This window comes from Vicia villosa, unplaced genomic scaffold, assembly GCF_029867415.1.
Source record: "Vicia villosa cultivar HV-30 ecotype Madison, WI unplaced genomic scaffold, Vvil1.0 ctg.000109F_1_1, whole genome shotgun sequence".
Lineage (NCBI taxonomy): Eukaryota > Viridiplantae > Streptophyta > Magnoliopsida > Fabales > Fabaceae > Vicia > Vicia villosa.
Genome location: NW_026705020.1, coordinates 1,535,166 through 1,562,532, shown reverse-complemented (window position 1 = coordinate 1,562,532; position 27,367 = coordinate 1,535,166).

The following is a 27,367-nucleotide window of genomic DNA, read 5'->3' as shown; positions in this document are numbered from 1 at the left end:
AAACTTTTTGTCCAGGCAAAAGTTAGGGAAAGTAAAAAACAAAGCAAAAAAAAAAAATCCTCCAAGGGACAAGTTGTTGTGACCATCAACAAAAGCACCAAAGGGGTGGTTGCCACCTCCATCAAAGCTACAAAAGATCCTCATCCATCATAATCCTTCCTGAAAGGCGAATACTCGTGTCGAACTATCTGAACATAGGACTGGAGAACATCACGAAGAAGGGGTGGGTTAAGTAGAACTTGAGCCTTTATCCTTGTTTCTCAAACCGTGAACCCGACCACATTACAACCCTCAAAAGTCCTAATTGAAGTAGGGTTTGTTCCGAAAGCATACAAACTGTAAAATCATGCCAAAACTGACTCCTAAATGTTGCTTGTCACTTGTGTTAGTATCAGTACAACATTTTGACAAATAAAACTTTTCTTTTGAGATTAACATGTGCATTGCATTCTCATTATCTTTTTCAAAACAGAATCGTCTCTAATCTAAAAGTAAGTACTTGATACCAAGGAAAGTTCAACATTGAAATTCCATCGAGTAGTCTTACAAAGGCAAAGGTTGGTCATCCGCAAAGCAAATACCTGAAGCATCCATCCGGTGGAATAGTTTATTTCAATCTGGGGCAATCATCCCATGATCAACACTGGGGCAGACCATTGCCAATCTCCATGATTCAAGCACATCAGAATTCCATCTCAAGAGATCCTAAAGGTTGGGGCAAGCTAGCAACAATTCATTTCTTCATCTTCAATCAATTGTTAGATATCGAGATAGGTGTCGAGGAGTCAAATCAAACACCTCACCTTCACAAATTCTATCCTTCAAGCAATGACCTTTCCACAAAGGCATCCTCCATCCACTCCTTGTATCTTGGAAACAATCATTTCATTCATAATCATACATACATCATGCATATCATTGCATTTTCATAATCATTTCTCCTGCATGATCCAATCATCAACCAATCAGGGGCATCCACCCCACCTTGATTCTCAAACAGAATTTCAGAACTCCACCTAACCTATTCCACGCAAAGCAGAAACCCTGAACAATCCATCAGTACACCGCATATAGAAATCATTGCATCGCATCTTCAGAAGTGCATAAAATTAATCAAACATTTGCATATGAAGCATAAGCCAGGTTACTCATCAAATGAGGTCCCTATAAAACATTCAATTGATATTCCACTGGATTACTCAGAGCTACCATTGTGGTGTCATTTCCCAAAGTCAATCATGTTCATCTTTCTTCAACCCAGAGTTGATGTTTGTGTGTTCAACCCAGAGTTGATTTTCCTTTTATCTTTGACCCCGAGTTAACTATATTTTCCCACTCAACCCAGAGTTGACGGATATTTCTTATTGTTTCTCCTTTCCCACTCAACCCAGAGTTGACGGTTATCCATTATATTTTCCCACTCAACCCAGAGTTGACGGTTATCCATTATCTTTTCCCTTTCACCTAGAGTTGACGGTTATCTTTTATTCAACCCACAGTTGATCCTTCCCTTTTCCCACTCGACCCAGAGTCGACGGTTATCTTTTATCTTTCCCCACTCAACCCAGAGTTGATGGTTATCCTCTTTCTTTCCCACTCAACCCAGAGTTGAAGGTTGTCCCTTGTTCAATCCAGAATTGATTTTCTCCTTTCCCACTTAACCCCGAGTTAACGGTTATCTTTTATACTTTCCCACTCAACCCAGAGTTGACGGTTATATTTTCTCATTTTCCATTCAACCTAGAGTTGACGGTTATCTTTTATTCAACCCAGAGTTGATCCTTCCCTTTTCTCTCTCAACCCAGAGTTGACGGTTATCTTTTATCCTTTCCCACTCAAACCCGAGTTGACGGTTATCTTTACTCAACCCAGAGTTGACACTTATCTTTTATTTTTTCCCACTCAACCCAGAGTTGACGGTCGTCTTTTCTCCTTTCCACCTCAACCTAAAGTTGACGGCTATTTCCTTTTGACTTCCCTTTATTCCTCAACCCAGAGTTGACCTACCTTACCATCTCGGTCCAGGGCCGATGTTTATTTCATGTTAACCCCGAGTTAATGTGCTTCAACTAAGAGTTGATATCATTTTCACCCCGTTGGATTCCATCCTTCTTCAGGCAAATTTTCAGGTTCACTTGGTATTTAATCTTCTTCTACCTTGAATGCTCGAAAGACTAGCGCCAATCTCTCCTTCAGGTTTAAGACGATTAAATAGGGGCAGCTGTTGCACCCCAAAATTTGCCCATCTAATTTTATTTATAGCTGGCTTATAATTCACATTCATTTGCATACACCCCATTAGGTTATTTCCATAACACGCATTCATTTATTCAATAATATTGACATGGGATCAAGGATCTTGAAAAGTTGGGGCTTTTCTGTTGCCTTGGAGCTCTAATCTTAACTCAAGCTTATTTCACCTAGGTCTCTGATCAGTCATAGTTTGTGAATAAAGGTTTTGTGTTCATGATCATTAAGAATTCTCACCTCATCAAACTACAAGGGTGTCATCCTCATCAGAGATTGATTTCAGAGCTTTGTTATGATAATTATATGGTCTATTTCAATATATTGCAGTTTCACCATCAAGTCAAAGATTGGTTCACTTGATTACCTATGTTACGAGTCATATCACCATCAAGTCAAAGATTGGTTCACTTGATTACCTATGTTACAAGTCATATGCGTTGGATTTTGTACAAGATTCTGATGAAGAAACACTTTGGTTCAAAGTCACTTCTAAGTTGGAAACCATATGCTAAAAAATAATAGTCAACCAAGGAAGGCTGACTTTTGACCAAAGTCCATAATAAGAAGTCTTGAATTCAAGTAAAATGCAATTGGAGATTCAAGCGTGAAGAGCATTCAAAGATCAAGGGTTTCAACTTTCATTTGAAGAAAAATGGTTCACTACATGCAATTTGTCACGTTACAACATTTTAGTCAGAGAGGGCATTTTGTTATAAGTTAAATCCCACCACAAGTTCAATTGGCATTACAAAAATTATATTCTCTATATCACACCACAAATCAAATTTAAAGAAGTCATTACATTTTCAAGACAAGTTTAAGTGCCATTACACTTTCTGACTATTTCATGTATTACACCGCAAAGAAAATTATACATTGAGCCATATAAATATTAAGCAAGCTACAATGGACATATTCCTAAAGTTGCTTCAAGCTTTTATCGCACCAACTCCAGGACCTCATGATAATTCTTCAAATTTCACATGATGCTAGGCTTCAATTACATCAACCTGCATGTTCATCAGAAAAAGAAGAAAGTCATCACGCATTCAGTTGCCTTTAAAGCCATAACTCCAAAAGTATAACCATAGATTCTGATAATCCCCTAACTGCTAACAGTTTATTAACCAATTTTTCAGAATTTCACTAATATACACAACGTACCGGCCACGGAAAGAAGCCTTCAAATCAAAACCGGCACGTCGAAACCAAAGCCCCTGCAAATCAGAATACTACATCAGAAAAAACAGTACAGAATCAAGCATGTTTAAACAGGTCCGAATTCGTAATCCAATCACATACAGCTGCAGCCATTTATATTCAGCCCCGCACCATTCAAGAATCATATCAAAAGCAGTCACAAATTCAAAACATTCCCCAACTGATTTCTAACCTATCAGTCCTCATTACTAACTGTTATAACACCCTCACCAACATAAACCACCAGCATCCATACACAGTTCCAATCATAAAACAATCACTAATTCTAACCAATCATTTTCTAAACACCTAGCCAATCGGTTACAAACCTCTAACTAACAGCAACAATCTAACCAGTCTTAACAAACTTTCAAAAAAACCTAACCAACTTTCAGCCCACAACTAACTTTCAAATCCCGCAACCGAATTACAACTACTGTAACCAATTTCAAAACTCATCTAACAGCTTCCTAACAGATGTATAACAGTTTACAAACCAGTTTTAACCAACCTCTTTCAATATATAACAGAATTCTTGCTATCTTTTCTAACTCCCCCTTAACAGTCCCAAACTAACATAACCCTCCTAACAGTTCCCTAACTGTAACTAACATTGCTAACCTCTTCCTAATTTCACTAACTGTCAAACCACTTCTAATCAACACCTGCATTCTGCAATCAAACAAAACCCACAACAGTTATACATTACACTAACCCCTAACCGATTCAGTTATATATAACTAATTACCTAACAAACTTCTAACAGAATTAACAACCATTCAACAGTTTCCTAACAAATTCTCAACCTACATAACAACCGATAACAGAATGTAACTAACCTCTCCACTTAACTCAATCCTCACCCTTGATCTCATAACTAACTCCCGCTAATCCAATGGCTCACACCTCTTCCCTCTAACTGAACCCATCAACCTTCACCTCTATATAAACAGAATTACCACACTGCAAAGGTTTCTTCTTCACGCACCATCAACCATTTTTCCCACTCTCCATTTTTCTTCATCTTCAATTCTCAATCATTCACCACCACTTCCCCACAATTCCATCTGCTTCACTTCACTCTCCCCATTTTCTTCGACTCTCTCTTCACTTCATCACCATCTTCACCTCATCTTCAATTCTCCACAATTCACTTCACCTTCCTTCACTTCAGACTGAAACTTCAATTCACCATCTCCATAATCTTCAACATCCCGAGAGCCTCCATAGAACGGATGTATCTTTTGATTGTTAATCGGCATCATAACAACCTTCATCACCTTCATATCTTCAAGCTTTCTCCAATCACTCTTCGTCTCTTTCTCTTCACAAGATCTGTAAAAAGCTTCCTCTCCTTCTGAATCTTCATCACTCTTCATCAACACCATATATCTGCAACAGGTCGTATCATCAATATCATCATCGATCATTACCAACCTTGCTCTTCTTCAATCTTCATCAAACAACAACTCTATACCAAACGCAGAATCAAAAGAAGAATTAACAAAAGAGAAGAAAGATTGAAGTTGAAGAGGAAGTGAATCGAAGTGCGAGAAACAAAAAATACCTTAATCAATCTTGGCTCTGCGTTTATTTCGCATCTTCCTGGTATCGAAACGTTCGAAGCTTCTTCACCTTCAATCGTATTCATCGCTCTGCACCGAATTCAATCATGGAAGGACCTGCAACATAATCACCATCCTCAAGAAGCTCGATCTCCGCTATCAAGCCTCGGCATCGTTTCTGCATCTTCACGCGACCAACAATGGTACCTCATCATCATCTTCGCTCTTTGTTTCGAATCAACAACGGCGCCGTGACATCAACGTCAACGCAAAAGCTCAGAGGAGGTCGAAAGAGGTGAGATCGGTGAGAAGAAAGAATCGAATCAGAGAAGCTAAGATTCTACGCGTCGTCAAGTTCATCGGAGAGTGAGATAAGGAGATGGGGATGGCCGTTCTCCAGTGACGAATCGGAGCCCGCGCCTTTAAGCCACCGCCGTGCTGTCACGGTGTAGAAGGAGGGAGATCTTCTTCTTCTGATACAAGGTGAATCGCCACAACCATGTACGAACCCTAATCCCCTTTCAATTATTATTTTATTTTTTAATTAATTTTTATTTTTCTTTTAATTTCTTTTTTTGAATAATTAAAGAAAATCTGAGATAAGGCAAATTGGATGTAAAAATGGATCAAAAAACAATACTCTTCTGGGCCTTCACTAAACTGCTATTCGTACACCCCCTAGGCCCATCCTATCACCATTTTTTTGGCTGTATAAAAAAATCTGTAACAAAAATCTCCCTTAGGCTATTGGTTGGACCTGCGCCCAGAGCTGCTATTCACCATCACTATTTTCAATTTTCACCCTCCTGATTCACATAATTAACTAGCAATTTAGTATTTTTACTTAGATTCTTTCATTGTTTCTTTTAGGTAATAAAATGCTGGCTTTTCCCTATTAATCCTTAGATTCTAATACAACTTTTTTGACATAAAAAATGTATATAAAAAATAATAGTTTAGGCTTTTATTTCATTTCTTTTTGCTTGATTAAAATCATGTACTTTTGTCATAAAAAAACCATAAAAAATAAATAGCCCTTTTAATTCGATTTCGCACTGTTTTTTGCATCGTTCGCCTTCATGTCTTGTACCATGTTTTCAAGTGTTTATGTTAGCCACTTTACATTAATTTTGGTATCGTTATTTACTTGTAATTTCGATCTCCGCTTATGCTTATATTTTCATGCCGCTTTTTGCTCCTAACCATTAGGTAGAAACCATGACAACATTAAGACTTAGAAGTTCCCTTCATCATATTAGGCTAGTTTTCATCTTAGGCTAGTTTTGTTTCCTTTTTTCTCTTTCGACTTTAAAGTACTTAACAAAGGAAGAGGCGAATCACATTAAAAGTGGGAGAGAAACGAGTGGGATTTATTCCCTAATCTGTTTCTCAAACACTTAGTGAAAGAGAAATGAGTGGGATCAATTCCCTAATCTGTTTCTCGATCACTACTTAGAGAAATGAGTGGGATTCATTCCCTAATCTGTTTCTTAATCAATAGAGAAATGAGTGGGATTCATTCCCTAATCTGTTTCTCGGTTATGCAGAGAAATGAGTGGGATTCATTCCCTAATCTGTTTCTCTGACATCATACATTCTATGTGATTCAACTCGCAGATTAAAATCCCTTAAAAAACACTCAACCAAAAACATTTAAAACACTTAATAAAGGCTCAGACCTAAACAAAGTAATGAAGTGGTGCGAAGCCTTGTATTGGGTTTTGTTCATCACGAAGTTACATAAAAAACACAAACCAATATTCTCTTCTCTCTATTGCCTCCGAGGCATTCTTTCTCTTGCCTTCAGGGCATTCTTTCTCCTAATCGGACACGTTATTTCCGCTCCATTCCCAGCTTAAGACTCCAGAGGTCGAGCAGCGGAGTGCGAATGTAACTTCGTCCACTAAAAAAACACAAAAACAAACAAAAACTAAAGAGCCGAACTACGGCGCTCTGATTCCTGAAAAGGATACGTAGGCATTAGGTCGCGGGGCCTAAGCGAGCACAATTATTTAAAAACCTTATTTTCCCCGTGTTTCTTTTTCTTTCATTTGCATGCATTCCCCTTAGTGATTGAGCTTTAGATTTATACACCCTTAGAATAGAACAAACATAAGTGGATCCTGTGGAGTACCACAGACGTGAGGGGTGCTAATACCTTCCCCTCGCGTAACCGACTCCCGTACCTTATCTCTGGTCGCAAGACCCTGTTCCTTCACCTTAGGTTTCCTGATATTCCTTTCCCTCTTTGGGATAAATATATTGGTGGCGACTCTGTTCACATTTCGCGAGCGTTCGCCACATACTTAGGAAGAATTAGCTGCTGCTTTTTACAAACAGTACCAATACAATGCTGATCTTGCGCCAACCCGTACTCAACTAAGGGGCATGTCTATGGGACCAAAAGAAAGTTTCAAAGGATATGCACAAAAGTGGAGAGATATGGCTGGAAGGGTTCAACCACCCTTATCTGATCGCAAACTAGTCGACATGTTCATGGGCACTTTAACTGGCCCTTTCTATAGCCATTTGCTGGGAAGCTCATCATCAGGTTTCACTGACCTGATACTGACCGGAGAACGTGTCGAAAGTGGCATTCAAAATGGAAAAATTCAAATAGGTTCCACCTCTGGTACTACAAAAAGGCCCATCAGCGGGAGAAATGAGGTCAATGCAACACAAATTCAAAAAAGTCGCAAAAGTGAGCAGCATCAATCTGTAGGGGCAGTTCTGATCTCCGCATCTGGACCTCAAAAAGATCAACAGCCAAAATATACGCATCGACCAGATGCACCAAGAAGAAATTTCACCAAAATCAACATGCCAATATCTCAGGCATTGCAGCACTTGCTAAAAGCAGATCTGATCACCTTAAGAGGTCCTCCAAAGAATGTCAACACTTCCTCTCCGAATTATCGCCCTGATGCGACATATGCCTATCACTCAAACTGTCCAGGACATGACGCAGATCACTGCTGGGCCCTGAAAAATAAAATACAAGATATGATAGATGCTGGTGAGATTGAGTTCGATCCTCCAGAAACTCCAAATGTCATCACAGCACCTATGCCAAAGCATGACAAAACTGTTAACGCTATCCTGGACACTGTTTACATCTATGATGTGAACGAATTATCAACTCCACTCTGCGAAGTCAAAGGAAAGCTAATCCGAGCTGGTTACTTTCCAGGGTGTGACCCCGACTGCTTTTACTGCTCCTGCCTGCCCAATGGTTGTGAAAATCTGAGGATGGGAATTCAAAAATGGATGGATCGCCGTATCATTATGTTTGAGAGGCTCCCTTCTATGGACGTGCTGTGCGAAGTCTTTGCAAACAGGATGAGAATAGAGGATGCCTCAGTGATCTCCAGCTTACCATTCAAAATCTCTGCCAAGGCTCCATTCAAAATTTCTGCTACACTCAAAGTGGCATCAGTAGTCATTGCTAGTCCAACTCCATTTCCATATTCCTCAGACAAAGCTGTCCCATGGGGATACGACACTAATGTTTACGTTCATGGAGTTAAGCAGGGTACCTCGACTGAAGAGGCCGCAAAGTTATCTACTCCAACTGTGGGTAATATTGTGGGTACCAGCAAGATCACGAGAAGTGGAAGAATCTTTTCACCAGAAATTTCTCCAAATGTTGCTGCTGGTCCAGTCCGAGTCCCAGTTCCTAATCAAAATGTCAACGCTCGAGGCAAAGAGCCACAAGTTGAACAAGTTCAAACCCCGGTGGAGATTACTGCTGAGGATCCATCAAAGCAAGAAATGGAGGAAATATTGAAAATCATCTGCAAGAGTGATTACAATATTGTTGAGCAACTGGGGCACACCGCTTCAAAAATCTCAATGCTATCTCTGCTAAAATATTCAGAAGCTCATGCCAAAGCTCTGATGAAGTTCCTTAAAGCTAGGCATGTGCTTCAAGAGATCTCAGTCGACCAATTTGAGAATTGTGTTGCCAATCTAACCGTGAGCAATGGTCTCGGTTTCTCTGATGTGGATCTAACCCCTGCTGGAAAAAATCACAACAAAGCCTTACATATCTCCATTGAATGTAATGGCACCACTCTATCTCATGTGCTAGTAGATAACGGTTCTTCTCTGAACGTGTTACCGAAAACAGTACTAGAAAAGCTTGACTTCGAAGGAATTGTGTTTCAGCCAAGTGATGTTGTGGTAAGAGCCTTTGACGGGTCAACCAGAACGGTATACGGAAAAGTGAATCTCCCAATCAGAGTGGGTTCTCAGATTTTCGATTCTATCTTTTACGTAATGGAAATTCACCCAGCCTACTCCTGTTTACTTGGATGCCCTTGGATACATGGGGCAAACGCTGTAACTTCTACCCTGCATCAGAAGTTAAAATATCCAGTAAAAGGAAAGATTGTCACAGTCTATGGCGAAGAGGAATATGTGGTTAGTCACCTAAGCAATTCCAAATATGTCGAGTTGGAGGACGAATTCATCGAAACTCCATGCCAATCATTTGAGGTGGTCTCTCCAGATGTCTCTACCACCAAGCATATTCCTGCTACTCCAACTACAACTATGGCTTCTCTCAAAGATGCCAAGGCCATGATTGAACAGGGTGATTGCACAGTATGGGGACAGCTTCCCGATATACCCTACAAGTCTGACAAGCTAGGTCTGGGCTATGATAGTAAAAATCAAAAGAATGATCAAAGTCCTCGTTCTGAATGATTGATGCCACACTTTGTCAGCCAAGAAGTAAACGCTATTGAAGATGAAGGAGTGTTCTTGAACCATATCATTCAGCCATATCCAGATGAGATTCCACCCATTTCCATGGGAATGTGGGATGCTGTGGGAGAACCAAACGGCGGGTATAATTATCAGTATACCACACCTCAGAATTCTTATATTGCTATGGAGGACCTTACCCCGACTGGATGGGGTGATCAAATTGGAAATGACGGAAGTTTCACAAGTCCCGTCACTGAGCAATATCAAAATTCGCCCAAAGAAGTATGGGACACGCTAGGAGAACCCAGCGGCAAATATGACTATATGGTGAAATACTCCGCTCCTCCAAGCTCACAAATTGCTATGGAGGACATTGTCCCAACTGGATGGGATGAACATTACGATGACAATTTCGCTTTCGAAGAAGCCAGGGAAATACCAAATAACGAGGGTTGCTTTCTGTCAGCATACACTCCTTATCAGGATGCACAAGTCTCTATTCAAAACATCATTCCGACTGCATGGGACGGCCTTATCGAGCATCTCGCTCAGCCAACAGAGATATCTCAGCCTGGGCTCTCGTATCCAGCAGAGTATATCCCTTATCCCGAAGGATCACCGGCTCATTTTCCCACTAATGAAATCAATGCTGTGGAAGATGAAAAAGACAACTGCAACTGGAACAGCTGGGTACCCCCTGCTCACAACAGTGGATTGAACAACTGGAAAGCTGAGGATGTGATCTCCTTTGACCAGGAATTCACATACACTCTGGATCCAGTCAACAACGATTCTGCTATTGCCCGTCATGACTTTGAAAATCCGATCTACCAAACTGAGGACGAAAGTGAGGAAGATTGTGAAGTGCCAAGAGAAATTGCAAGGCTGCTAGAACAAGAAAACAAGGCCATACAGCCTCACGAGGAGCCAATTGAGGTCATCAACTTGGGCAGCAACGAAGAAAAGAAAAAAGTCAAAATAGGGGCTGATTTAGAACACAGCGTCAAACAAAGACTGATTCAAATGCTGCGAGACTACGTCGAGATATTCGCCTGGTCCTATGAGGATATGCCAGGCCTTGACACGGACATTGTAGTTCATCGCCTACCAATCAAAGATGGTAGCACTCCAGTCAAACAGAAACTACGAAGGAGTAGGCCGGATATGTCAAAAAAGATCAAAGACGAGGTTGAAAAACAGTTCAATGCCGGATTCCTAAAAGTTGTAAGTTATCCTCCTTGGATAGCTAACATCGTCCCTGTACCTAAAAAAAACGGGAAAGTCAGAATGTGCGTGGACTACAGAGATCTGAACCGGGCAAGCCCCAAAGATGATTTCCCTCTACCACACATCGATGTACTGGTTGACAATACCGCACAATGCAAGGTATTCTCCTTTATGGACGGATTCTCAGGGTACAATCAAATCAAGATGGCACCCGAAGACATGGAAAAAACAACCTTCACAACACCCTGGGGAACCTTTTGTTACAAAGTAATGCCCTTTGGTCTGAAAAACGCAGGAGCAACCTATCAACGTGCAATGGTAGCGCTATTTCATGGTATGATTCATCAAGAAATAAAGGTGTATGTCGATGACATGATTGCAAAATCCAACACCGAGGAAGAACATCTGGGTCATTTACACAAGTTGTTTGACAGACTCAAGAAATACAAGTTGCGACTGAACCCAAATAAGTGTACCTTTGGAGTAAGATCCGTCAAACTCTTAGGTTTCATCGTCAGCAGCAAAGGTATTGAGGTTGATCCCGCCAAGGTTAAAGCCATTCAAGAAATACCTATACCTCGTACTGAGAAACAAGTCAGAGGATTCTTGGGACGTCTAAATTACATCGCCCGATTTATTGCCCACATGACTACTACTTGTGTGCCGATCTTCAAACTGTTGAAGAAAGATCAAGTGGAAAGGTGGAATGACAAATGCCAGTTAGCCTTTGACAAAATCAAAGAATATCTCCAAAAACCTCCAATCTTGTTGCCACCTGTGGAAGGCAGACCTCTGATAATGTACCTAACTGTGTTAGAAGACTCAGTGGGGTGTGTACTAGGACAACATGACGAATCCGGCCGAAAGGAGCACGCAATCTACTATCTTAGCAAAAAGTTTGCCGATTGTGAAACAAGATACTCACTACTCGAAAAAACTTGTTGTGCCTTAGCTTGGGCAGCTCGCCGGCTAAGACAGTACATGCTAAATCACACCACTTTCCTAATCTCCAAGATGGATCCCATCAAGTACGTGTTCGAAAAACCTGCTCTCTCTGGAAGAATAGAGAGATGGCAAATGATCTTAACAGAATATGACATTCAATACACTTCACAAAAAGCAATCAAAGGAAGTGTGGTAGCTGATCATCTGGCTCATCAAGCAGTGGATGATTATCAAGCATTGAACTTTGACTTCCCAGACGAAGACATTATGCTAGTCAATGACTACAAACAACCAGGACCAGAAGAAGGACCCGAGCCAGGATCCCGGTGGACTATGGTTTTTGATGGAGCTTCTAATGCACTTGGCAATGGCATCGGAGCTGTGATCATTTCCCCCGCAGGAAGTTACACACCGTTCACTGCCAGATTATGCTTCAATTGCACTAACAATATAGCCGAATACGAAGCATGTATTCTGGGTCTTAAAGCTGCAATCGATCTAAGAATCAAATTCCTGGAAGTCTACGGAGACTCGGCCTTGGTAATCTACCAAGTCAAAGGGGAATGGGACACGAAGCACCCGAATCTAATTCCTTACAAAGAATATGTGCTGAGTTTGATTCTTTACTTCGAAGAAATCACTTTCGAACACATCCCACGCGAGGAAAATCAACTAGCTGATGCTTTAGCTACCATGTCATCCATGTTCAAAGTCAGGTGGGACAACGAGGCGCCTATGATCACCATTTACAGGCAAGATGAACCATCCTATTGCAATGAGGTCGATACCGAAGGAACCGAGGAAAAACCATGGTTCCATGAAGTAAAAAGATATCTCGAAGCTCAGGAGTACCCTGAAGGGGCATCCATTAACGACAGAAAGTTTCTAAGGAGATTTGCTGCCAAATTCTTTCTAAGCAATGGAACCCTATACAAACGCAACCATGACTCGACTTTACTTCGCTGTGTAAACAAGAAGGAAGCAGAACAGATCATGGAAGAAATACACAATGGTACCTTTCTAAGTTGTGATTTTTCACTCTAACTGTTACGTCAATACCTGAACAGTCAGTTGACAGCCAAGCTGCTGGCAGTACAATTCTCAGTGTTTTGTACCATCAATCAAATCAATCTTTCACAATTCAAAATTCCAAGATTTTTGTTCTAGAAGTCTTCTGAATATCACGCGATTAGCAGAGACTCAACACTGCACAAAAATCAGGTACGCTTAACTATCTCCTACATAAACAGTCCCTGACTAGGGTTTTCTTGTTTTTACAGGAGAAACAAGTTTTTGAGAGCTCAAATGGATTTCATACACATCCATATATCTCAAAGTACCATCATACAAATTTTCAAACTTCAATTCACTCAGACGCACCGTCAGCAGCTCAAACAGTCAACAGACGGCCCGTTTGACCAAAAAAGTCAACAGACAGTCAAAAATGAAATTTTTTGTCAAAGTCCATATTTTGTCAAAGGATTCATCATTTGATCATTGGATGATCATAATTCATCAAGGAAAGATCAAAAATCAACAAAACTCTAAGATTCAAAATTAGGGTTTTTGCCTGAAAAGTCAACTCAACTTTGACTGATCATAACTCTCTCATCCTTCATCCAAAAAATTCAAACCAAAGCTTGTTTTGAAGGAAATTCAATTATCTTTCAAATGCCATTGATCCCATGGTCATTGGATTCACCATTTGAAAAATATGATCAAAGACATTACAGGTCATTTTCAAAGTCAACAAAAAGACACTTTTTTCAAAAGGACACACAAGGAGCTTCAAAAATCATTTTGACATGAGACCAAAGGCATTGGTTAGAGGACTCTTTGAGGTTTCCAAAAAGTGCAAGATCTCCTTCATATGACAAAAATTGAGGGATTTACACCTTGTTGAAGTTGGCTAAATTTTGGGAAAATGCATGAAACCAACATTGCTCAAAAATGCATTTTTTCCAAATGGGGCCAAGTTTTCATGGTTCAAACATCTTTGCCATGTTATTATGGGCCTCCCACGACCAAGACAAGGCCCACACCATTTTTATTCATTTTTGCTTGATTTTATCTTATTTTAAGATTAAAATTAAAAGGAAAATGGATGGATAAATGGTAGCTTAACTTCCAAGCATGACTCACCCAAGGAATCTTCATCTTTCTGCAGAGAATTGAAGAGCAAGGCAGGTGCATTGAAGGCAAGAAGGCTTGGTCAATAATTCAAATCTTTTTTAATATAAAAAATGCAAGAATTCCACAAAGGCAACTAGTTGCTTCTTAGCTTCAATTCTAAGCACTCAATGCTTATAAATAGGCTAGCATGCTTCAGTAACATAAGAGACACGAATCAGAAACAAAGCCTTGCTCATATACACTTGTAACCACTTGAAAAAATTCAAAGAAAATTCAAATTCGAGTTTTTAATTTCAGTCCATTTCAATACAAACTAAGCACTCAAACATCATCTCTGAGCTTCACTGAAACAATTCCAATCATTTCCAAGTCTTAAACCTCATTGAATCGAGCTATATAGGCCACGGTTTGTTCAAACTAAAACCAACTTATATCTCATAACACACGCATATTTAACAAGATGTAGATGCATAATTGTGTTTGGTTTGAAGCTCTGGTCGTTTCTGGAGCTTCAATTGGATTTTAATGGCTGTTTGTAGCATATACCATTTTAGGGTTTTCTTAGCTCAAAATTAGGGTTCTTCATTAGGGCCAAAATTAAAACAAATTAAGGGCAGGGTTACATTCAGTGGAACAAGACGAATCCAATGGTACCATCGCGCCTGATTTCTATGCTCGTTTACCCCTATTCGTTATTTTGCAGGTATGAAGCTCATCAATTACAGCGCTCTTTCATAAAAGCGCTGTAAAAGGCCCTAGCGAGAGGTTGAAGATGATGAGGTGTCCCCACCTCATTGGACAGCCAGCGCGCGTACTTTTTAAAATTTCCTCTAATTCTGTGCTTTGCAGGTGTACTGATCACCACGTGCCTCAATTTCTGGACCATCTGATCTCAGTTAATGAATCATCCAACGCGCCAGATCAAACAATCCTTATCATGGACCCTCAATCCAACCACACATGATCAGTATCCTTTTATTTTCTATTTTATTTTAATTTCTTTGTTAAATTAATTAAAAATAGTTTTAAAAATCCAAAAAATACACAAAAAATATTTTTAGACTTCTAAAATAATATATTATTTTCTGAAATAAAAATATTTTATTTTTCTTCAAAATTTCAATATTTTGCATAATTAATTAGTATATATTTATATATTTGCTTTTTAATTATTCTAACCAATCAAAAAATCATAAAAAAAATTGTTCTTTATGTTAAATATTGTTTATATATTATAAACTAATTTTGTACATATTTTGAATAATTTTCTCTTTAAGTTTTAATTATTTGTATAATTATTTGTATAATTATGTTTTAATTAACTTAAATCAATTTCAAATCAATTCCAAAAATTCCAAAAAATTAGTTTTGTTTTAAAATTAATTGACAAATATTTTGTACATATTTTAAACTCAATTTCTAGGTTTAAATCTATTTTCATCTTTTTTCTTCATTTTAATTTAATTAATCATGCATTAATTATAATTAAAATCAAATCATAAAAAATCCAAAAACATGCCTTTTATTTTTCTTGCAATTTAAATTCCTAGATAAATGTATAGGATGTCAAATTCATGTAAATAGGCTAGTTTACATTTCCTGCACAATCGATGTAATAGCGTAGATTTACTTTCCGCACTTTACATTTCCGCATTTTAATTTCCAGCAAATATAAACTGCGTGCATGTCAAAGATAAAATTGAACCGTTAGATCACTAACTTCAAAGATAAAACATCTGAATCCAATCACAGTCATACTTGCACCTCTTAAGGTAAATCCCTTCTCATTCTTTTCAAAATCAAAGTCAAAATTCCACTATTTTGAGTACAAAATCGAACCTTGCGTTTATACCCGGTGAAAGGATAGATTTTTAAAGGAAATAGGATAAAGACCTTACAACTCAAGGTAGACCTCCTAGTTTGCTTGCTCAAATCAAAACAAACAAAATTCTCATACACTGTCGTTTTTCAAAACAAAACTTTCAAAAAAGACAATACTTTGTATACATCCAAACACGGATTATTACAAAGTTAACGTTCTTTTCAAAACATCTTTCGAAAGATAAACAAGCATTTTGTATACATCCACACACGGATCATTACAAAATTCAATTTACAAAAGTATTTGAAACCACATATGAGCAATTTCAGAGCAATTGAAAAGTGATCGAAAAACAAGTGAGCTAAGCAAACTTAAGAGCCCATGGATAACCATGGATACAAAGGGTGCTAACACCTTCCCTTTGTATAACCTACCCCCTTACCCAGAATTTCTTAAGGGTCTTTTTTCTGTTTCTTTTATAAACCTTTCCTTAATTGGATAAAATAAAAGGTCGGTGGCGACTCTGTGAATTTTCAAAATGCGAAAGCATTAAGCGATAAAAAAGAGTCAGTTCACGTATCTCTACAGATTCAGAGGTATGGCCCGGGATTAAAAAAATCAGAGGTCCACAATCATAATCCCGTTTATAGAGCTAGAACCTCACCCTTACCTTGGATTGGAGGTCGCTCTCTATTCCGGTTGCACTTCGTTGCCGCCATAGTTCCAACCTCGCTCTTTCTCTTTCTCTGCAGCTTTGCAATTTTCTAGATAAATCTCTTTTTCTTCTCTAGAGCTCCAAACCCTTATTATTTCTTTCTTAAAATAAACCTAATCCTCTTATTCCATTTAATCCAATATATAATAATAATAATAATAATAATAATAATAATAATAATATAACTCTTAACCAAATAATAATAATAATAATATTATTCCTCTATTGGGCTCAACTTCTCTACACCTCCTTATTATTAGATACCACCATAAAATAAACCCAACCAACAACTCATACACCAATATAATAATAATTATATTATTTCTACAGCTCCAATATAATATTATTTATATTATTTCTACAACTCCAATATAATAATAATTACCACATAACAACTTAAACCGACATAATAATCAAATTTCTCCGATAAATCCCAACTTCGGCCAATTTCCAATTATTAAATCCTTAATTAATTTAATTAAATAATTAATTAAATTCGGGGCGTTACAACTCTCCCCACTTGGATATTTTCGTCCTCGAAAATATATCCGACACAACCATCCTCAACTTGCTTATACTCGACTATACAACATCACAACATACTCTTATCAACAGATTTTCGTTATAGCATCCTTCCCTTTACTCACCATCAAGATAGCAAGATACGTCTATACCATCCAACACGATTTCGTCTACTATTAACAAGAGATTAAGGGTGATCAAGTCCTCGATTTGCCAATAGATATCCGACAACCATGATGGAGCATAAACCACCGTTACTAACTACAATAGTGCTCTTTTCCAAATTGTACTCACCGACTCACATTTCCGATCCTAACTCACAATTCAAAACTTCCCAATAACTTCAACAACTTCTACAACTTTTTCCAAATTTTCAGCAAGAATCACCCAACTTCAAACACACTTATCTCTTTCAGTACAGACCTCCCAAACACAAAATTATATTCCAAAGTGAAGGGAATTTCGTGTAGATTCCAGAACTTCAAGAATCGCTTAAATTCGATTTACGAGTAAAAAGTTATCATCCTTGCGATGAGGCTGGTCCTGAATTCTCGTATGCAGAATTTTCCAAAAATCAGCATCAGACCCAAATTTTAAAATGCACTTTTCTTCCTCTTCGCAAACTTCCTGAAGACAAATCTTATATGCAAACTATAGGGAATTTCGTAAGCTTTCCAAAAAGTCCTGAATCGCTTCAATCAGAAACACGAACAAAAAGTCATGCCTCTTTTACTAACAGCTGCTCCATAATTACATAAATCAGAATTTGAGATTGATGAACATAAGTTCCAGCTCTCTCTCTCTCTCGCTTCCAAGATCTACCAACATCCTACAAGTGAATATATCCGAGAAGCATCGCTTCTCCCCCACTTAGCTTCAAACCAACTCCTGCAACAATCAACTAGAAAACAAACAAGTACCGACAGTGTTTCACACACTAGTCGCATACACAGGAATAAACAACATTAGACGACTCTGGCCGAACAGACCGACCTGCTCTGATACCACTAATGTAACACCCCATTTTCTACCCGACATTTATATTAAAAATCATAGTGCTAAAATTTTCAAACATAAAATAGGATGTCACATTTCAACATAAAACAACAAAGCAACCTGTATTTCTTTTAATATGATACATAGCATTCGGCTGAACAACTCACAACATATTTATTCATAGGAACATAACAACCCTTTTAATATTAAAACCACAGAATTACAACATCCAACTTATAGATCAGTTAGCAACTTTATTCAACTAAAACATCGTTCAATTTATAATTATTCAACAATTAGTAATAACAGCAACTTAGAAACAACACATAAACATCCCCCCGAGTGCTACGTATTAGAGCAAGACCAACTCGAACTAACAGTAACTAAAGACTTCATAAAGTTACTTCACTTCCACAGCTATTCTTGAGTACCTGCTCAATTACCCATAATATGTAACATCATTACAGAAAGGGGTGAGATATCCAACAATATAAGCAAGCGTATGATAAATAATATATTAAGATTAGATCATACAATATCACCACTTCATACTTATTCAAACAACGGTTATAATAACAAATAGCAACAACGGTTATAATAATTATTCACCAACAACAATTATGATAACAATATTCAGTAACAAGTATAACAACAATTAGTAACAACAATTAGCAACAACAACTATAACAATAGTTATTATAATTATTTCACAATTTAAATCATCACAACTTAATAACAACAACCACTTATAACAACAACAACTTACAACAACGACAACTTATATCAACAACAACAACAACGTAATAACAACAACAACGAAATAACAATAACAACTTCAAATGCGACTCAACTGTGCAAATGCATGTGGTACCATTTGGAGTAAAACTCCCAACTTAAACATATGTCAGGTTATTGAGGCATTTCAACAAGGCGTAAGCCTTCAACGTGGTGCCATTAAGGCCAAGGCATAAGCCTTCAACTTTTCAACGTGGTGCCATCAAGGCCAACTTAAACAATGCAAATGTATGCATGCAACAACAACCACAACGTCACAACAACTACAACAACGCAACAACGATAACAATTCAACATTGTACCAACATTAGAGGTACTCAACGTCGCTTCAACACTGGCCATAGGCCTACAAATTAGTCAACATATCGACAAAAACTTATAGCAATAACAACAACACAACAGCAGTAACAACATGCAATTCAATCATACAAGTTCATACAACATGCAATTCAATCACACAAGTTCATACAACATGCACACGATTAATAGCGTACACCCGGTTCGACAATTACACAACATTACACAAAAATGTATATCGATTCAACAAAATCCATCTACTGTGTTTGAAAATATTTTTATAATATAGAACATAATTTTAGCTTTTCAACGGTCCAAACGGCGTGTCAAATGGACACCCGAGTCAAAAGTTATGAATTTTCTAAGTTTCCGGAAAGCGCAAACACCGGTATCATACACCGACACAACAAAACTTCATTACACACCAATTAAATTTTATTTCCAGAACATGAAACTATTTTTATAAGAAAATACACATTATTAGCTTTCTAGCGCTTCGAACGGGGACTCAAACGGACTTACGGATCAAAAGATATGAATTTTTGAAGTTTTCTCCAAAACTGGATTTTTGCCCAGGAACAGCTACGGATTTTATGCATTTTTCCATTAAAATCCAACCAAATCAATTATTTTTCATAAAACAAACACATATTCATTCATACCTAACATATAGTAGTGAATTGGAATCATAAAACATGAATTTTAACACATTGATTTTGATCCCAAATCTCAAACCCCATCATACCAAATCCCTATAACTCAACCCAAAAACTCAATTTTCCTCCTTCGATTCAGTTGCAAATCAATTTCGACCATCAGAGGAACATAGCAATATTATAGTTATACTCCACCAACATCTAGCAATTTTCTACAACTAATTCCTCAATAATAATAATTATAAACCCTAGGTTAGTTTCCCACAACAATTGATTGAACTTTTATAACCTTATTCACAAACATCAATCAATTTCAACATCAACAAAATTCAATCTCAAAGATACAAACAACCACACAAAACAGAGACAATCCATACAATCATAACCCCCACATATCATTCATCATAATCCCGTTTATAGAGCTAGAACCTCACCCTTACCTTGGATTGGAGGTCGCTCTCTATTCCGGTTGCACTTCGTTGCCGCCATAGTTCCAACCTCGCTCTTTCTCTTTCTCTGCAGCTTTGCAATTTTCTAGATAAATCTCTTTTTCTTCTCTAGAGCTCCAAACCCTTATTATTTCTTTCTTATAATAAACCTAATCCTCTTATTCCATTTAATCCAATATATAATAATAATAATAATAATAATAAGGGTTAATGAACTTTTTGGTCCCTCTAAATATTGCAGATTTCGTTTTTAGTCCCTCCAAAATTTTCCTTTAAGAAATCGTCCCTTCAAAATTTTTCGTCTAAACAATTGGTCCCTAACGTCAAATTTGCTAGAGATTAGCTACGACTTTAGCCACCGATTAGCTACGAAATTTGATAATAGGGACCAATAGTTCGGAAGAAAAATTTTGAAGGGACGATTTCTTGAAGGAAAATTTTGGAGGGACTAAAAACAAAATTTGAAATATTTAAAGGGACTAAAAAGTTCATTAACACTAATAATAATAATAATAATAATAATAATAATAATAATAATAATAATAATAATAATAATAATAATAATAATAATAATAATAATATAACTCTTAACCAAATAATAATAATAATATTCCTCTATTGGGCTCAACTTCTCTACACCTCCTTATTATTAGATACCACCATAAAATAAACCCAACCAACAACTCATATTCCAATATAATAATAATTATATTATTTCTACAACTCCAATATAATATTAATTATATTATTTCTACAACTCCAATATAATAATAATTACCACATAACAACTTAAACCGACATAATAATCAAATTTCTCCGATAAATCCCAACTTTGACCAATTTCCAATTATTAAATCCTTAATTAATTTAATTAAATAATTAATTAAATTCGGGGCGTTACATAGGGCATACGAGAACTCTCTCCACAGCCATTCCCATTCCATTCTAAGCATTAAATCCTCTTCCTAGAGATCTCAGAGATCCATCCCAACCATCCTTGAGACTTGAGGCATCCCGGATCACTTCCCTTCGAATTGCATTGGTTTGTAAAAACTTTTAAATCTCAAACTCTCGATTCATGTCTATCAATGATTTTAATGTTTACATTCATGTTCATATAGATGGTTGTGATTGTTTGGAACCTTCGTTCGTGAGTTTTTGTGCCAGAACCATGTTCCACCATTGTTACAGGCGAGTTACGAGAAGCTCGCGAAGAGCATAATTCAGGGCTCTATTTAAAATTCTGAGACCATATTTGAATTCCTGGCTGTGTTTTATGTTGAACAAGTGTTTTCTTGTTGCTGTTCGAAAAGGTTTTTTGCAGGTGTGACCGGAGAAGGAGGCTGAAACCACCGTCCATGGTGGCTCGTCGGTGAGTCAAGGGTTTGGCCAGGGTTTGACCGTCGACGTGTCCAAACCCTGGAATGTGATTGGCCAGTTCAAATGGTAGAACGCACGCGTGGCAATTCCCTTTTGTTTGATTCGCCTCTCTTAAAATCTGTGGGCCCCGGTTTTAACTGCTTGATTTTCCCTTTTATTCACTTAGTTTTTATATTTGTATTTTCTTTATTATTAAACTAACGATTTGAGCGTGCAGCATGATTGGCGAAGAAGAGGATTGATTTTCTATAATGGCATGGGTTCGATCTCTAGTAGGGCAATGTTTTTTTTACAAATTATTTGATTTCAGATCCAACGCGTACGTCATGTGAGAGTTCACCATGCGTCCTCACCTGTTGGCCGCTGGATCATCTTGGCAGTTGATTGAGCGCATCTGGAAGCAGCAATCCACCATAAACCCTCAGAGCACCTCCACACTGGATCAAACACCTGGTTTTTTCCGTTTTTTTTTATTTGCTTATATTTGTTTTATTTTCTATTTTCTTTTTTCTATATTAATCACTAACCCCATTTTAATCAACTAATCTAGGTTTAGTTTTTTTTAATAGTTTATTTAATTTATAGAATTAGGATTAATATTTTTTAAAATTATTTAATTTTAATTTACTAATTAGATTAATAATTAGGACTGGGTTTTATTTTAATTAGTTAATTTTGGTTAAACAATTTAGGTTAATTTTAATATTAATTCTCATTATTTAATTAATTAGGCTAATTAATTATTTTTAGGTTTTCAAACCCTGATTTTATTTTTGGCTAACCATTTTTCATCATGACTATTAATCACTTTATTTACTAACCCTTTTTATTATAAAAAGGTTTTAAAATCAGGGTTCGTCCTGTTGTTTTCAAAAACCTTTTAATTTCCCTTTATTTTTTGCCTTTTTATTTTCATTCGCCTTTTTGCCCTGCCTTATTTATTCTATTAACTATGGTTAACTTGTTCCCCATTTGGGGCTTGCCTTTTATTATGTTTATTTTATTCATTTGCCTAATTTTTGTATCTGCCCCAAAGCCTTGTAATAGCTTAGGGTTTCTATTATTTTGCCTTTGCGGGTGTTTATTGTAATAGATTTAGGATTTTATTTTCCTGCCTTTATTTTTCCGCCCACAGGTGTTTATTGTAATAGCGTAGGAACTTTTAATTCTGCCTTTATTTTTAACTGCGTGGTTAGTAATCCTAGGGAGTGTAAGCCTTGTTTAAAATAAATTAGCCCACTAATTATAAGATAAATATCCAAATTGAACCACATGATTGTGCCACACACACACCTTTAGGGTAACCCTTCTTATGCTGCTTGTTGCCTTTTAATTACGATTCTATAATAGTCAACTCCCTCGATTCCGAGGATACCTAAAGCAAATGCTGCCTTAATTCATTGAAATCATCATAAGATTTTGTCCCACGATGCTGCCTCGGAAATAAAGATGATTGTCCCATTGCTAAGGTATCCTCGCCTGTTGCCTAAATGACTATTCTATCCTTCCCTAAAGACTACCTACCCTCTATATGGTAGGGACAGTTTTATGGCAAACGATACTTCCTCGATGACCCTTTACATTCAATGAAAGGACTTCCTACCCTCCTATGGTATGGATAGTCTTTTCAAACTGAAAAGCTAAAAGAACAATTTTTTCTAATTTAGGGAAGGTGCTCCTAATTGCTTGCTCTATTCAAATTCAAAATGAAAATTCCAATCTCTTTTTTCCCACTTCTTTTCAAAACTACTTTCGAAAAGGCTACGCTTATTTACAAGCTAAAGTCCTTAACAAAGTTTTTTTACTATTCACACACTACACATTTCAAACAATTCAAACAAAAAGTGAGCTAAGCAATTAAGAGCCCATGGATAACCATGGATACAAAGGATGCTCACACCTTCCCTTTGTATAACCTACCCCCCGAACTCAAAATCTTTTTAAAAGGTCTTTTCCTGTTCTTTTAGCCTTTCTATATATTGGATAAAATAAAAGTCAGTGGCGACTCTTGCTATCCGCAACATTTAAAAAAGTCAGTTCTCCCACCGTATTACAGAGTGTGAATGTGAATGTGGTATGATGCATGCAATGCAAAAGACTCTTTTTGTTTTAATTTTCAAAATATATCACAATATCTTTCAAGGATTTATTTAAGAGTTTTGTAAATGTAAACACTATATAGTAACTTGAAAAAGAAATTTCATTCATTAATAATAAAGCGACAAGGCATCCTTGGTACATATAAGGGTCTTCGAGGGACAATCGAGGGTCATCGAGGTACCATTTTCTTTTTATAGCATACAAAGGGACAAGGGACAACCAAGTCATAAACTACTTTCAAGAGTTACAAGGTAGAAAAAAACAAAGAAAGCTAGTAAAATCTTAGAGTGATCATCAAAGCTTAGTGAGAAGTATCCATATCATCTTGAGTCTTCTTCTTCTTCTTCTTCTTCTTCAACTTGAGCTTCTCTAGTTTCTCAATAATACTCTTCCATGCAGCTTCTTTTGGAGGGAGGGCTTCTTCTTCTTGCTTCTTTTTCGTCTCTCTTGCATATTTGGCAATAGTAGCATCCCTAGCTATGAGCCAAGTGTCTTGAAGGAATAGTTGATCATTCTTTTCTTTCAGCACATCTTCATAGGATTCCTCTATCATTCCTAATTCAGCATCAGAGCTTTCAAACTTTCTCTTCCAATGGCCTCTTGATTTCGTCATTTTCCTTAGAGCTTCTTGGAGGCATTCAATTGTTGGAGGAGCAGCAGGGGGTATAGGAGGTTTCTCTATAGAAAGGAGAGATGTTCCAAGGAGAATATGCATTCTTAACTCAGCAGCTCTTGCACTGACCCAACCATCAAAGGGCTCAGGAGAGAGATCCCCTTTGGTCTTCCAATCTTTAATTTCTTTTCTGTGACTTGGATGCCAGGCATTAGCAATCCTTTCTCTAAACTCTTTATTTTCAACTCTTTCTTCCAGAAGGAACCCATCCACAAAATTGTTCCTTGGTCTTTTGTCCATAGGAAACCCAAATTGACGACGAGCTAACACGGGGCTATAGCTGATTGCTCCTTTTCTACCAATGAGGGGAACATTAGGGAAATCACCACGGCAGTCCAAAGTCTTCATCCTACAAAAGTGATTGTTTGTCCAAACAATTTTAGTGTTGGTAAGAGTCATGATCTTGTATGACCATTTCAAACCTTCTATTTAGCTCCAAAACTCAAAGGTGTCAGGCAGATGAGATATGTACCACTTGTATAGCAAAGGAGTGCAACAGGTAATCATTCCCTTTCCATTGGAATTTCTGAGATGAATAGAATAGTAAGTGTCCCTAAGCAAGGTAGGAACATGATTCTTCTTCATAAAGATCTTGATGGAATTCATATCAACAAAGTTGTTAATGTCGGGGAACAAGAACAACCCATACAACAACAAGGAAAAAATCACTTCAAAGTCTTCTTCCTTTCTTTCTTGTGACAAGGTGAGGGCTTTCTCAATTAAGAACTCAGCAGGTAATCCAGGTAATCCTCCCTTAGTAACCATGTTCTTTTCAACTTCTTCCTTTCTCAAATGAGTGGATTTTGCAATCTGATAAGGCTTGGGATCTTGTTCTAAACCAATGAAAGGAATTCATCCAGTAATGGGCAACCCAATGATGCAGGAATATTCTTCCAAGGTAGGCAATAGTTGATAATCAGGAAAGGTAAAGCAATGATACAGTGAGTCATAGAATTGCATCAAAGTGGAGAGGATTCCTTGTTCCATCTTAGTTCTGAGAAGATAAAACAATCTTCCATACTTGCTACAAAACTTGTCTTGATCAACAATCAAAGAACCTAGCTTTATTAAATTTTCCACCTCTAAAATCTTGAAACTATATTTCTTGGTTTTTCTTATTTCAAGTTCCATCTCTATAATGTTTACAAAACAAAAAGGTTTCTTTTAATTCCTTGAAAGATATTATGTTTTTTTAAAGATGCATGGATGAATGAATGCAAGCATAGCAAAAACATGGGTTTAAGGGTTCAACATCACGAGCATGGAGCCAAAGGTATACCCATCCCAAAGGTGTGTACTATGGTTATTTTATACCTGTAGATTAAGGTTCTATTGTTTCTCAGACTCAAGAAGCCCAACTTGGAGATTGTAAACTATGTATCAACATACTCATTTGAACAAAATCCAAGAGAAAATCATCTGAGCGTAGCCTCGTGTAACAACTATTCTAAAAATGAACCAGACATAGTTTCCACACTACATCTTAAGAGTTTCTAGGTCCCCAACTACTACAGCCTAGTTGAATGCAACGATGTATTCCCAACTACATGATCAACAAAGTTACTTCCAAAGAGGCCTCCACTGAGTGATGGATCTCAAATTGACTTCTTTGGGACTACTCCCTCGAAATCAAAATGACTATGCCAGTCTCCTATAATAAGTTTACACTCTAAATCTGGGTTAGGATTTGTCTCACCACAAGGGGAATCAAGCCCTTTCCCAATACAACCCATTAAAAGTAACAAATATTCACATAGGAAAGTAAAAGACAAAAATGAAAGGTTAAGTACAAAAACCAAGATAATAACAAAAACAAAGGTAGGGTCAACCCTTCCAAAGATACACCAATAATTTGATCAATATCCCTAGCAGAGTCGCCACTTTTATGTAGAGGAGAAATTGGTGAGACTAAAGTTATGTGAAAGACTTAGCTCATTTATTTTAAACAGAGTCGCCACCGCCCTTTATTGTTTCTGAAAGGAAAGGGAGAAAGAGCGAATAAAACTCACAGAAGTTTTTAAAATAAAAACTAATAAATTTATCAGAGATTTGGGTAAGGGGGTTTGTTATACAAGGGGAAGGTTTTAAGTACCCCTCATATCCATGGTACTCCATGGTAACCTCTTTGAAAATGTTATTGTTTTTGTTTGTACATGTATTTTGAAAATCATATGTGAAACTTGTTTAAAAGAGAGGGTGGGGATGGGAAAAGAAGTTTTTGAAAGTGAGCTCGATAAGACATCGCATCTTAGGCCTACATACCTCTTTAACAATACGGAAGTCATAGCTTTTGTAGTTCCTCTTAAAAGAAAATTAAAAGGGGGATAAAGTGGCCAAAATATTTTTGGGCGTTAAGCTTTATCAATGAAGGATAGAAAAACACTTAGAAAGGGGGGTTTGAATAAGTGTAGCTTTAAAACTTGACAGATAAAAATAAATTGCACAGTTATTTTTATCCTGGTTCGTTGTTAACTAAACTACTCCAGTCCACCCCCGCAGAGATGATTTACCTCAACTGAGGATTTAATCCACTAATCGCACGGATTACAATGGTTTTCCACTTAGTCAGCAACTAAGTCTTCCAGAGTCTTCTGATCACACACTGATCACTCCAGGAACAACTGCTTAGATACCCTCTAAGACTTTTCTAGAGTCTACTGATCCACACGATCACTCTAGTTACAACCTGCTTAGATAACCTCTAAGACTTCCTAGAGTATTCTGATCCACACGATCACTCTAGTTCCTTACAACTTAATGTAATCAATCTAAGAGTATTACAATTGCTTCTTAAAAGCGATAATCACAAACTGTGATATTTCTCTTAACGTTTAAGCTTAATCTCACTAATATATTACAACAGCAATGTAGTGAGCTTTGATGAAGATGAAGATTCTGAGCTTTGAATTTGAACAGCGTTTCAGCAAGTTAA